We start from the raw sequence: 14,616 nt of genomic DNA on the forward strand, positions 1-14,616 counted from the left end.
GGCTCAGGCATCCATGACTCCAGGAGCGTGACTTCAGTTTCTTCGGTAGCTTCATCACCCCTAGATGGGACCAGTGGGTGAACTGATCCACATGGGAAGGGGGCGGCCGTGGGGTGCGCCGATGGGACGGAGGGTGGGGTAGGTGGGGGGGGGGCGGTGTGGGTGGGGATCCAGCGGGCGGCAGGCCCCGTAGGAAGACCGTATCCTGTCGGCCGTCGGGGTATGTCACGTAGGCGTTCTGAGGGTTAGCGTGAAGGAGGTGGACCCTCTTGACCAATGGGTCCGACTTGTGCGCCTGCACATGTTTGAGGAGCAAGATGGGTCCAGGAGCTGCCAGCCAGGTTGGGAGCGAGGTCCCGGAGGAGGACTTCCGAGGGAAGACAAGGAGCTGTTCATGAGGTGCTTCGTTTGTCATGGTACACAGCAGTGAACGGGTGGAGTGGAATGCATGAAATTAAAAATTTATATCGCTTAGTGTCCCAAGTAGGCGTCAAATTAAGTTACTGTGAAAAGCCCCCAGTTGCCACATTCCGGCACCTGTTCGGGGAGCTGGTACATGAATTGAAACGTGCTGCTGGCCTGCCTTGGTCTGCTTTAAAAGCCAGCGATTTAGCCTAGTGCGCTAAACCAGCCCCTAAACCAGCATCGGGGAGGACCTCCTGCCAGCGGGAGACTGGGAGATTTCTGGACCGTAGGGCCAGTAGGACGGTCTTCCAGACCGTTCTGTTCTCCCTCTCTACCTGCCCATTTCCCCGGGGGTTATAACTGGTCGTCCTGCTCGAGGCAATGCCCTTGCTGAGCAGGAATTGACGCAGTTCATCGCTCATGAAGGAGGACCCCCTACCGCTGTGTATGTAGGTGAGGAAACCGAACAGTGTAAAGATTCTGTGGAGGGCTTTTATGATGGTGGCTGCGGTCATGTCGGGGCAGGGGATGGCGAATGGGAAGCGGGAGTACTCATCAATCATGTTCAGGAAGTACGTGTTCCGGTTGGTGGATGGGAGGGGCCCTTTGAAGTCCATGCTGAGGTGTTCAAAGGGACGGGAAGCCTTTATCAGATGCGCTTTCTCTGGCCTGTAGAAGTGCGGCTTGCACTCCGTGCATATTTGGCAGTTCCTGGTGACAGTCCTGACCTCCTTGATGGAGTAGGGCAGGTTGTGGGTTTTGATAAAATGGAAGAATCGAGTGACCCCCGGGTGGCAGAGGTCCTCATGGAGGGCCCGGAGTCGGTCCACTTGTGCGTTGGCACATGTGCCATGGGATAGGGCATCAGGAGCTTCGTTTAGCTTCCCGGGACGATACAAGATCTCATACTTGTAGGTGGAGAGCTCGATCCTCCACCGTAAAATCTTATCGTTTTTTTATCTTTCCCCGCTGTGCATTATCGAACATGAAAGCAACCGACTATTGGTCAGTGAGGAGCATGAATCTCCTGCCGGCCAGGTAATGCCTCCAGTGCCGCACAGCTTCTACTATGGCCTGGGCCTCCTTTTCAACGGAGGAATGAAGGATTTCTGAAGCATGGAGGGTGCGTGAAAAGAAGGCCACGGGCCTGCCCGCTTGGTTGAGGGTGGACACCAGAGATACGTCGGACAGGTCGCTCTCGACTTGGAATGGAAGGGATTCATCGATTGCATGCATCGTGGCCTTTGCGATGTCTGCTTTTATGCGGCTGAAGGCCTGGCGGGCCTCTGCCAACAGGGGAAAAATCGTGGATTGGATTAGTGGGCGGGCCTTGTCTGCATAATTGGGGACCCACTGGGTGTAATATGAAAAAAATCCCAGGCAGCCTTTCAGCCTAACAATGATCCCATCCTCCCACCAACCCCCAAACATCAGCCCGCATGTTTACATAAACAAATGACAAAAAGGAATCAGGGATTACACATAGTCACCCTGGGGTGAATGTAATATATAAAAAATATGTGTTAATTCACACTGTCTTTGTAAGCGCAGTAGCGTTATCCGACCACTAGGGGGGAGTAGCTCTGGGAATGCTCAGAGCTTGTACAGGGCTCCACCCTTGGCTCCGCCCACACCTCCTCCCCCTTGTGCTGCTGTACATTATAAAAGATTTGATCGCAGAGCACTTGGAAAGCAGTGGCAGAATTGGACAGAGTCAGCATACATTTACAAAAGAGAAATCATGGTTGACAAGAATTCTTCGATGATGAGGGAAGGAAGGAAAGAAGGAGGGATGGAAGGAGGGAAGCAGGAAGGAAGGAGGAAGGAAGGAGAGTCTTTGGTAGTGGCCTTTGGTTTGGTCATGGGGAAAAGGCAGGGAAGTTGAATTGAGGATTATTACATCCGATGAGTCATGATCTCTTTGAATGACAGAGCTGACTCGATGGGCCGAGTGGCCTACTTCTGCTCCTACATCTTCTGGTCTTCTTGTCAATGTAGGTCAACAAGGAAAGGCATGATGATGAGTGGGATTTGATAGGGTTATCCAGGCTTTTGGACAAGCTCAAGGGAGTGAGAGCAAGAGGTAATTTAGGATACTGCCAACAGTGATGTCTGCAGGTTTACTTCACTGCTCACTGACCTATCGCCTGTACACCAATTTTGTATGATCCTTGTAACAGTAGCAGGACGTAACCTCCCTTTGAAAAAAAAAATTCTTTATTAGGGTATTTGCAATTTTTATAATAATAACAAAAACAGCGACATAAACATGGTACAATAAACATTCCCCCCCATCACAATCTTCACACCCCCCAACCATAAAACAACAATCTGGCCCTCCCCTCCCCACTTTGGAATGCTGCATCTGCTGACATTTTAATTTTCCCCAAGAAAGTTGAGGAACGGCTGCCACCTCCGGGTGAACCCTAACATTGACTCTCTTAAGGCAAACTTTATTTTCTCAAGACTGAGAAAACCAGCCATGTTGCAAACCCAGTTGCAAACCCTACACTCGGGGGCTTTGAGTCCCTCCACATTTATAAGATCCGTCTCCGGGCTGCCAGGCTAAGACGCGGCCTCTTTGGCCCTCTGGACTCCCGGCTCTTCTGACACTCCAAAGATCGCCACTCTGGACTCGGCAACACCCGTGTTTTGAGTACTATGGACATCGCCTTAGCGAAACCCTGCCAAAACCCTCTAAGCTTCGGGCATACACAAAACATGTGGACATGATTTGCTGGGCTTCCCGTGCACCTTGCACACCTGTCCTCTACCACGTAAAACTTGCTAATCCGGGCCACTGTCATGTGTGCTACGGCTAAGCCTGGCACATGACGAGGATATGTCAACCCTGCTTAGGGCATCTGCCACAGACCCGCCTCTATCTCTCCCCCAGCTCGTCTTCCCACTTGCCCTTACGCTCCTCCACTGGAGTTTCCTCTGATTCCAAAAGTTCCTAGTAGATATCTGATATCTTCCCCTCTCCCACCCAGGTACTGGAGACTACTCTGTCCTGTATCCCCCGGTGGCAGCAGCAGCGGGAAGGCCGGAACTGCCCTCTCAAGAAGTCTCGTACCTGCAGATACCTAAACCCATTCCCTGCTGGAAATTCAAATTTATCCTCCAAGGCTTTCAAGCTGGGGAAGCTCCCGTCTATAAACAGATCCCCCATCCTTCTCATCCTTCTAATTCCTGCACTTTGCCATCTCCGGAACCCACCATCCAGCCTACCTGGTACAAACCGATGGTTATTATAAATCGGGGTCCAAACCGATACTCCCTCTACTCTCTTATATTTCCTCCACTGCCCCCAGATTCTCAGAGACGACATAGGTATAACTTCTCTCTAGCTTCATTAAATATCCTCACCTGCAGTGGGCTCAATATCTCCGAAAACTTCATATAGAATTCCACCGGGTAGCCTTCTGGCCCCAGGGCCAACTGCATACCCTCCAACCCCTCAATTATTTCCTCAATTTCAATTGGGGCTCCCAGCCCTTCCACCAGATCCTCATCCACCCTCGGGAATCTGAACCGACCCAAAAAACTGCCTCATCCCCTCCACCCCAGCTGGGGGTTCCCACTCATATAATTTGCTGTAACAGTCCTTAAACACCTCATTCACCCCCATTGGGTCCGGGACCATGATCCCACCTCTACCCTTTACTCTATTTCCCTGGCCACCTCCCTTTTCTGAGCTGGTGCGCTAACATTCTGCTTGCCTTTTCCGCATACTCATAAATCCCCCCTCCACCCCCCCCTTGCCTTCCTCAGCTGTTCCACCACCTTCCCGGTAGTCAACAGCCCAAACTCCACCTGTAACCTCCGCCGCTCCTTCAGTAACCCCGCGTCCGGGCCTCCGAGTATCTCCTGTCCACCTGGAGTATCTCCTCAACTAACCTATCCCTCGCAGCACGTTCCACCTTTTCTCTGTGGGCCCATATTGAGATTAAATCCCCTCTGAGAGCTTCAAAGCTTCCCAGACTATTGCTGCAGAAGTAGCCTCCCTTTGGAGTGACCTGATGCACCCTGTATCAGCCATTGCTCCACTTTTCTGTCTTCTTATAAGAAATCCAAGTGGATGGGGGTGGAGGGTGGGGGAGGGGGGGGGGGGGAGAGTGGTGGGGGGTGGGTGATAGGGTGGTGGCTCCTAATGGGAAACACTTTGTTCTAATGTCATGCATATACCAAACCACAATCAGCTGTACACTGAATGGTTAGAATGCATTCTGACTGAAATGGAAACAATAAAGGAACAAAGAATAACTCGAAAGAAGGTTCTGAAGTAGCCATGAAATGTTAGCTTCATATCTCACTCCAGTCTCTTTCAATGGACTTCCATGAACAGTTCACTCAGCAATCCTGGATCCCTGTTTGATGTGGGTGGACAGATGACTGCATATCAAACAGACATAAACACCTGCAAATTTTTGATTACTGTATTGACCTAATTGGGATGGCTTTAAATAAAGCTAACTACCAACTGGTGGGAGTGCCTGAAACCAATATTAAATCACAGTTTACAGCTACCTTATTACTAATGTACCAGTAAAATTTGGTACTGTTATTCTATTCAGGCTGTGATTCTCACAAAAAGCCATTCTACTCTCCATTGTCAGCCATCAAATACCTGGCGTAATTAGAGGAAAGAAGTGCAACGTTAGAAATATGGAGCTCTAATTGGCTTGTGATCACAAAGTGTAGAGGGCCAGTTTCCAAATGCATCAGCATTTCTGTCACACTCCCAATCATGAACAAGCTACTTTGCTTGGCAACTGCATGATGGCCAAGAAATATACCAAGGAAAGGCCGGCACCTAACCCCAACCCCAACTTTGCAGCGCTTCACGTAAGGTAATCCATTCTTGATGGACAGTGACTGCGACCATGTCAGCAAAAAGCAAGGACAGCCTGTACAATTACAATGGAGGAAGAAAGATGACGAGTGCACGGAAATGATTCCCAGAATTACAAAGGTTATACTGATGCAACAGATAACATCCCACAAATGTATGATTGAGAACTTCTTCTTCCCTCATGGAGAGTTCCCCAAGCGTCTGATCTAATATTGAGTAGTATATTCTGTATAAGCCGACACTGCTTATACGGAATCAATTCTCAATGCTTAACAATCGCTTGAGGGATAAAAGATGTTGCCAACATTATACTGTTGATGATTTAGAGAGTTCTTAAGGATGAACCTGATTGCTTTAAAGCAATTTAAATATATATATATATAATGGTTTATGAAGTTTTAATAAAGGCGAAAGGAGTCAGATGAGTAACAATAAGAAGACATTTATTAATAATATGTACTATTGACAAAAGGGCCTGGTTAGACTTCACTGGGTCCTCTCTCTCGGTTCCTATCTGGCCGACCTTATATACATATGGTAATTGCCCCACAGTTAGCAAGGGAGCTCATACTCTTTAAGCCACACATGGAAACTAATCAAGTCAGCCCCGTGTGCTCCGTGCAGGTTATTACACCCCTCCCCCCACCAAAGCCCGAAAATCCCCAAAAGGAACGATAAGGACAATGAAGATGAGTTGTGGACGAAGAAGAAGAATTTAAAGACGATGAGGAGCCCCGCTGGGTGGTGGGTGACGCAGGTGCTTTGGTCTTGGTGCTTTGTTGGCTGGCGGTGGGACCAGATCAATCGGAGTATAAGGAGCTGCAGAATGAAGGGCCCACAGATGGGGCTGTGTCTGCCTTGTCCTGAGCGGTCATATTGCTGTCCCTCACACTGTTGGGGGCTTCGGCGACTCTGACACCCACGCTTCACACAGGGGGTTGAGTCGGCCCCTCCCGAATCCAGCATGCGCTGTGGCCTCGGGCATTGAGACTTCGGGCCTGCTGCACTGCAGTGATCCGGTCTAGCCATAGAAAGGAGCATCCTCAAACAAAATTAAACTCCATACCTTAGAGCTCCTGTACGCTCCGAGCAGCACTCTCTTGTGAAAGGGAAATCTGCAAACCCTGCTGGAACGTCGGGGAAGTTTCTCCTCAAATTCTTTTTTGTATGTCCAGATTATTAATACCGCAAACCGAAAGGTCACAAAGCATATCAGCCAATGCAGCCCCATATTCACAATACTCTGTGATTTTCCATCACCGGGAAACATACTGACTCCCCTTCCGACCTTTCTGCCATTTTAAATCTGTACCGTTGCACAATGATGGACGGTGTCAGGTTGAAATGATTCCCCACCAGCATGATGAGCTTGTCAAATGCTACCAGTGTTGCTGGAAACGTAAGGCCCCTAATTATGCCAAATGTGTGCGCACCACAGGCTGTTAACAATATCACTGCCTGGCACTGATTCTTAGTTAAGTAGTTATAGAGTCATAGAGGTTTGCAGCATAGAAACAGGCCCTTCGGCCCAGCTTGTCCATGCCACCCAGTTTCTATCGCCAAGCTAGTCCCACTTGCCCACATTTGGCCCACCCTGCCCACATAACTGTCCGTTTCTTAAAGGAAAAAATTGTACCTGCCTCTACCACTGCGTCTGGCAGCTCATTCCAGATGCTCACCAACATCTGTGTGAAACAATTTCCCCTCTGGTCTCTTTTGTATCTCTCCCCACTCATCTTAAACCAATGCCCTCTGGTTCTATACTCCTCTACCTTTGGGAAAGATGTTGACTATCTACATTATCTATGCTCCTCATTATTTTATAGACCACGGGAAAGTTTTGCATACTGATTCCAAGATTCAACCGTAGGGTCAAAAGCATCCAAACAAAGGCATAGTGAACATTCAACGGTATACCTTAGTCCCGGCCGATGCAAAGTCACAAAGAGATGGTGGAGGTGGCAGAGTAGCATGTTGACAATTTCCATGTTCATTTATAATAGGGTAAACAGGAGGGATGTCCGAGGTCGGTTCTTTACTCAGAGAGTGGTTAGGGTGTAGAATGGACTGCCTGCTGTGATAGTGGAGTGGGACACTTTAGGAACTTTCAAGCGGTTATTGGATAGGCACATGGAGCACACCAGAATGACAGGGAGTGGGATAGCTTGATCTTGGTTTCGGACAATGCTCGGCACAACATCGAGGGCTGAAGGGCCTGTTCTGTGCTGTACTGTTCTATGATCTATGTTCTATACATAGGGGCCCGGTTAGATTTCACAGGGTCCTATCACTCTGTCGGTCGGTTCCTATCTGGCCGACCTTATATACACATGGTAACAGCCCTGTACATAGAACATAGAACATAGAACGATACAGCGCAGTACAGGCCCTTCGGCCCTCGATGTTGCACCGACATGGAAAAAAAAACTAAAGGCCATCTAACCTACACTATGCCATTATCATCCATATGCTTATCCAATAAATTTTTAAATGCCCTCAATGTTGGCGAGTTCACTACTGTTGCAGGTAGGGCATTCCACGGCCTCACCACTCTTTGCGTAAAAAAACCCACCTCTGACCTCTGTCCTATATCTATTACCCCTCAATTTACGGCTATGTCCCCTCGTGCTAGCCACCTCCATCCGCGGGAGAAGGCTCTCGCTGTCCACCCTATCTAACCCTCTGATCATTTTGTATGCCTCTATTAAGTCACCTCTTAACCTTCTTCTCTCTAACGAAAACAACCTCAAGTCCATCAGCCTTTCCTCATAAGATTTTCCCTCCATACCAGGCAACATCCTGGTAAATCTCCTCTGCACCCGTTCCAAAGCTTCCACGTCCTTCCTATAATGAGGCGACCAGAACTGTACGCAATACTCCAAATGCGGCCGTACCAGAGTTTGGTACAGCTGCATCATGACCTCATGGCTCCGGAACTCAATCCCTCTACCAATAAAGGCCAACACACCATAGGCCTTCTTCACAACCCTATCAACCTGGGTGGCAACTTTCAGGGATCTATGTACATGGACACCGAGATCCCTCTGCTCATCCACACTACCAAGAATTTTACCATTAGCCAAATATTCCGCATTCCTGTTATTCTTTCCAAAGTGAATCACCTCACACTTCTCCACATTAAACTCCATTTGCCACCTCTCAGCCCAGCTCTGCAGCTTATCTATGTCCCTCTGTAACCTGCAACATCCTTCCGCACTGTCTACAACTCCACCGACTTTAGTGTCGTCTGCAAATTTACTCACCCATCCTTCTGCGCCCTCCTCTAGGTCATTTATAAAAATGACAAACAGCAACGGCCCCAGAACAGATCCTTGTGGTACGCCACTCGTAACTGAACTCCATTCTGAACATTTCCCATCAACTACCACTCTCTGTCTTCTTTCAACTAGCCAATTTCTGATCCACATCTCTAAATCAGTGTAGTTAGCTGGAAGCTCATACTCCTTGAGCCACATGGGGAAACCAATCAAGCCAACCCCATGTGCTCCGTGCAGGTTATTACGGAAGTTGTTGCTTATTTATAAATTATTTCAATGTTTCTAAGATTGCTTTCATTTGATTCTTGTTATTCACAAGATCTAGTGCAATATTTTTATTGAAAAACCCATCTAGCTATGAGGGAATTAATGAGCTGAGTTTAAAAAAGATCTCTTCAGATTTCCTTATCAGCTCCCATTATTCTGCCAGCACATTTCATGTTTTCAGAATACTGTCCTTTTTGAGATAATCCAAAATAATCCTGGCAAAGGGTCCAGGGATTCCATTATCCACCAGGAAAGAGTATATTGTAACGTGTAAATTGGTTTAGCATTGCATCGTGCAAAAATGAACTGAAGTGGAAAAAGAATGGCCGCATATATTCTGCACCAAAACGTTCCACCTCCCACTCTCAGCACCAGGTCACTAAACATGAGGTAAAGTGAGGTCTTATCTCTGAATCTTTTCCTCCCGGCCTGCTGGAATACCTGTTTTGACCATAATATTGTGGAGAAGGTGTGGTGAGATAACCACTGTAGTTATGTGTACTGCAGTAGGGGGATGTATGCCTGTACCTGTAATACAGGTTCCTCCGGTCAGCCCCTGCCGGCTAGCTCCGCCCACAGGAAGCTTGTGTATAAATATGTATGAGAGCTGCTCAGACCCTCAGTCTACAGTTGCGGATGGAGGGATAACATCGTACAGCAATAAAGCCTCTATTGTACTAGTCTCTCGGCTTTGAGTATAATTGTTAGCGCCACAATTTATTGCTGTACGATTTCCCAGTCACCATGGACATCAGAGTCAAGCCTGACCATCTGCAGCTGGATCCACATTCGCCTCACGCCAGAAAAGACTTTGATCACTGGCTCGCAGTCTTAGAGGCCTACATCTCTTCAGCACACCCTCCCCCGACGGAGGCTCAGAAAAAGCAACTCCTGTACTCCAGACTTAGCTCCAGCGTCTTTCCGCTCATTCGAGATGCGACCGACTACACCGCAGCTATGGAACTGCTCAAGGAGAATTATGCACCATCGACGAACACCCTGTTTGCGAGGCATCAACTTTCTACTCGCGTCCAGCAGCCGGGTGAGTCGATTGAGGACTTCTGGAGGGCCCTTATATCTCTGGTGCGAGACTGCGACTGCCGGGCCCTCACAGCCGCGGAACATTCGGACTTACTCATGCGCGATGCCTTCGTTACAGGCATTGCATCGGACCCCATCCGGCACCGACTGCTGGAAGGGGTCGCCCTCGACCTCGTGGCCGCAAAGGCCCTGGCGCTCTCCATGACGGCCGCCTCCCGTAGTGCGCACACTTACTCCGCTAGCCACTCGGCCCACCCGTCCTACCCCTCGTGGACCCCGCAAATGGCTCCCCAGGCCCATCCGTCCCACCCCTCGTGGACCCCGCAAACGGCCCCCCCAGCAGCCGCCCCCGCGCACTATGCCTGCGCTGCCCGCCGCACCGCACCCCCTGGGGGTCCCCACTGTTACTTCTGCGGCCAACAGAAGCACCCTCGCCAACGCTGCCTGGCCCGCACAGCGACCTGCAAAGCTTGTGGAAAGAAAGGCCGCTTTGCAGCGGTGTGTCAGTCCCGGACGGTCGCCGCTATCGCGCCGCCAGTCCCCATGCCTCAGCCGCTCCCTCAATGGGCCCCGCTGTCCGCTTCCCCTGACCCCACGTGCGATCAGTGGGCGCCGCCATCTTTTGCCGCCCCCGCCATGTGCGCCCCATGGGCGCCGCCATCTTCATCCACCACAGCCATGTGCGTTCCATGGGCGCCGCCATTTTGTTCCGACCCCATAACGTGCGCGCCATGGACGCCGCCATTTTACCCACAGGTACTGCGGATGCCGCCATCTCGTCTCCAGGGGCCGCCATCACGGGACACGGGTCGCTACCGCTCCTCGTCGGACTCATCTGACTCAACCGCCCACCAACCACTGCTCGCCTCCGTTACGCTCGACCAGTCCCGTCCTCGCAACCTGGCACCTTCTTCCACATCGGTGCTGGTCAACGGCCATGTGACCTCCTGCCTCATCGACTCCGGGAGCACCGAGAGCTTCGTCCACCCGGACACGGTAAGGCGCTATTCCCTTGCGATCCATCCCGCCGACCGGCAGATCTCCCTTGCCTCCGGTTCCCACTCTGTCCCGATCCGGGGTTTCTGCCTGGTTAAACTCACTGTACAGGGTGTGGAATTCGACCGTTTCCGTCTGTACATTCTCCCCGACCTCTGCACTTCACTCCTACTAGGCCTGGATTTCCAGTGCAATCTCCAGAGCCTCACCCTCAAATTCGGTGGACCCCTACCTCCCCTCACCGTTTGCGGCCTCGCGACCCTCAAGGTCGAGCCCCCCTCCCTCTTTGCCAATCTGACTGTGGATTGCAAGCCCGTCGCCACCAGGAGCAGACGGTACAGCACCCAGGACAAGGCCTTCATCAGGTCCGAAGTCCAGCGGCTGCTTCGGGAGGGTATCATCGAGGCCAGCAACAGCCCTTGGAGAGCCCAGGTGGTAGTGGTTAAGACCGGGGAGAAGCACAGGATGGTCGTGGACTACAGCCAGACCATCAACCGGTACACGCAGCTCGACGCGTACCCCCTCCCCCGCATTTCTGATATGGTCAATCAGATTGCACAGTACCGGGTCTTCTCTACTATTGACCTGAAATCCGCCTACCACCAGCTCCCCATCCGTAAATCGGACCGTCCCTACACTGCCTTTGAGGCGGACGGTCGTCTGTACCAATTTCTGAGGGTTCCCTTCGGCGTCACGAATGGGGTCTCGGTCTTTCAGCGAGAAATGGACCGAATGGTTGACCGGTACGGATTGCAGGCCACCTTCCCGTACCTCGACAATGTCACCATCTGCGGCCATGACCAGCAGGACCATGATGCCAACCTTTATAAATTCCTCCACACCGCATCTCTCCTTAATCTCACGTACAACAAGGAGAAATGCGTGTTCCGCACAGACCGCTTAGCCATCCTTGGCTACGTAGTCCAAAACGGACTACTGGGGCCCGATCCCGACCGCATGCGCCCCCTCATGGAGCTCCCAATTCCCCACTGCCCCAAGGCCCTCAAACGCTGCCTTGGGTTTTTCTCTTATTACGCCCAGTGGGTCCCGCAATACGCAGACAAGGCCCGGCCACTTATCCAGTCCACACATTTTCCACTCTCGACCGAGGCACAACAGGCCTTCGCCTGCATTCGATCTGACATAGCCAGGGCGGGGATGCACGCCGTAGACGAGACTCTGCCTTCCAAGTAGAGAGCGACGCTTCAGATGTCGCCCTTGCCGCCACGCTGAATCAGGCCGGCAGACCCGTGGCATTCTTTTCACGCACCCTCCACGCCTCCGAAATTCGGCATTCCTCTGTCGAAAAGGAAGCCCAGGCAATCGTTGAAGCGGTGCGGCACTGGAGGCATTACCTGGCCGGCAGGAGATTCACTCTCCTCACTGACCAACGGTCAGTAGCCTTCATGTTCAACAACACGCAGCGGGGCAAGATCAAGAATGACAAAATCTTGCGGTGGAGAATCGAGCTCTCCACCTTTAACTACGAGATCTTGTATCGCCCCGGCAAGCTCAACGAGCCCCCAGACGCCCTCTCCCGAGGTACATGTGCCAGTGCACAAGTGAACCAGCTCCGTGCCTTGCACGACAGCCTTTGCCATCCGGGGGTCACTCGCTTGTACCATCTGATCAAAGCCCGCAATCTGCCCTACTCCGTCGAGGAAGTACGGACAGTCACCAGAGACTGCCAGATCTGTGCGGAGTGCAAGCCGCACTTCTACCGGCCAGATCGCGCGCGCCTGGTGAAAGCATCCCGCCCCTTTGAACGCCTCAGCGTGGACTTCAAAGGGCCCCTTCCCTCTACCGACCGCAACACCTACATCCTTAGTGTGGTCGATGAATTTTCTAGGTTCCCCTTTGCCATCCCAAACCCAGATATGACGTCTGCCACCGTCATCAAGGCCCTGGATTCCATTTTCGCCCTGTTCGTTTTCCCCGACTATATCCACAGTGACAGGGGATCCTCATTCATGAGCGATGAGCTGCGTCAGTTCCTGCTCAGCAGGGGTATCGCCTCCAGCAGGACGACCAGTTACAACCCCCGGGGAAACGGGCAGGTAGAGAGGGAGAACGGGACGGTATGGAGGGCCGTCCAGCTGGCCCTACGGTCCAGGAACCTCCCAGCCGCTCGCTGGCAGCAGGTCCTCCCTGACGCGCTCCATTCCATTCGGTCGCTACTGTGCACCGCAACTAACAGTACACCCCATGAACGGGTTTTTGCCTTCCCTAGGAAGTCCACATCCGGAGTGTCGCTCCCGACTTGGCTCACGACTCCGGGCCCAGTCCTTCTCCGTAGGCATGTACGGCACCACAAGGCGGAACCCCTGGTGGACAAAGTACGCCTTCTCCACGCCAACCCTCAGTATGCCTACGTGGAGTTCCCCGACGGCCGCCAGGACACAATCTCGCTCCGGGACCTGGCTCCCTCAGGTGCCGATCCCATGCCCACACCCCTTCCTGCACCAACCCCAGCGCCCCCCTATTCGTCCCCATCAGGTCCATCCCTCATCCCCCTGCCCACCCTGGAGGACATGGAAGATTTTGGCTTGCTCTCGGAGTCATCCCACCAGCAGCCAGCACCAACACCGCCAGCACCTGCACCATCGGGGCCATCACCGCCTGTGCCGACGTCACCACCACAGCTACGCCGATCACAGCGGAACGTCCGACCACCGATTCGGATCAACCTGTAACCTGCTAACCGGATGGACTCTTGATTTTCCTTGTTGGACCCTCTTGTAAATAGCATCCTTTGTATTAGAGTTACATGTCACCCCCGCCGGACTCATTTTTTACAGGGGGTGAATGTGGTGAGATAACCACTGTAGTTATGTGTACTGCAGTAGGGGGATGTATGCCTGTACCTGTAATACAGGTTCCTCCGGTCAGCCCCTGCCGGCTAGCTCCGCCCACAGGGAGCTTGTGTATAAATATGTATGAGAGCTGCTCAGACCCTCAGTCTACAGTTGCGGATGGAGGGACAACATCGTACAGCAATAAAGCCTCTATTGTACTAGTCTCTCAGCTTTGAGTATAATTGTTAGCGCCACAGAAGGAACAAACAACACTGCGAAAAGTGGGAGGTGTATGTTTCGATTGCTGCATTTCTTTTTAAAAAATATTTAGAGTAACCAATTATTTTTTTTTCCAACTGAGGGGCAATTTAGTGTGGCCAATCCAGCTGACCTGCACATCTTTGTGTTGTGGGGGTGAAACCCACGCAGACATGATGAGAATGTGCAAACTCCACACGGACAGTGACCCGGGGCCGGGATTCGAACCCGGGTCCTCAGCGCCGTAGGCAGCAGTGCTGACCACTGCTCCGCCGTGCCACCCTTGATTGCTGCATTCCTAATAATGTCAGAGCACAGCATAGACTGTCAGCATGTCTAAACTTCACAAAATGCCTCAAGCAGATACTCAGAGATCAGTGCTTTTCACTTATGACCCCATACACACGCACGCACACATACACAGGGTGGAATCTTGTGTCCTCACTGTGGCGAGGATGGTGGCGGGGCGGAATTTAATTGGGTGGGAGAGGGTGACCGGTGAGGACCTTGCCTCCTCACCCTGCACCTGAGTGACGAAGGCAATGGCGTACCAACCCCGACACAAAACAGACACCAAGGGAAATGGCTCAGGATGAAGCATCAGCAGACAAAGTAAGGATCTTTGCGCAGAGTACACATGAATGGATAAAAATGATCATTAAAAAGTGAAGAATGATTGGCACATTTTAGTACCTGTTTTGCTGTCCCTGAGAATGTGATT

This window comes from Scyliorhinus canicula, chromosome 6, assembly GCF_902713615.1.
Source record: "Scyliorhinus canicula chromosome 6, sScyCan1.1, whole genome shotgun sequence".
Lineage (NCBI taxonomy): Eukaryota > Metazoa > Chordata > Chondrichthyes > Carcharhiniformes > Scyliorhinidae > Scyliorhinus > Scyliorhinus canicula.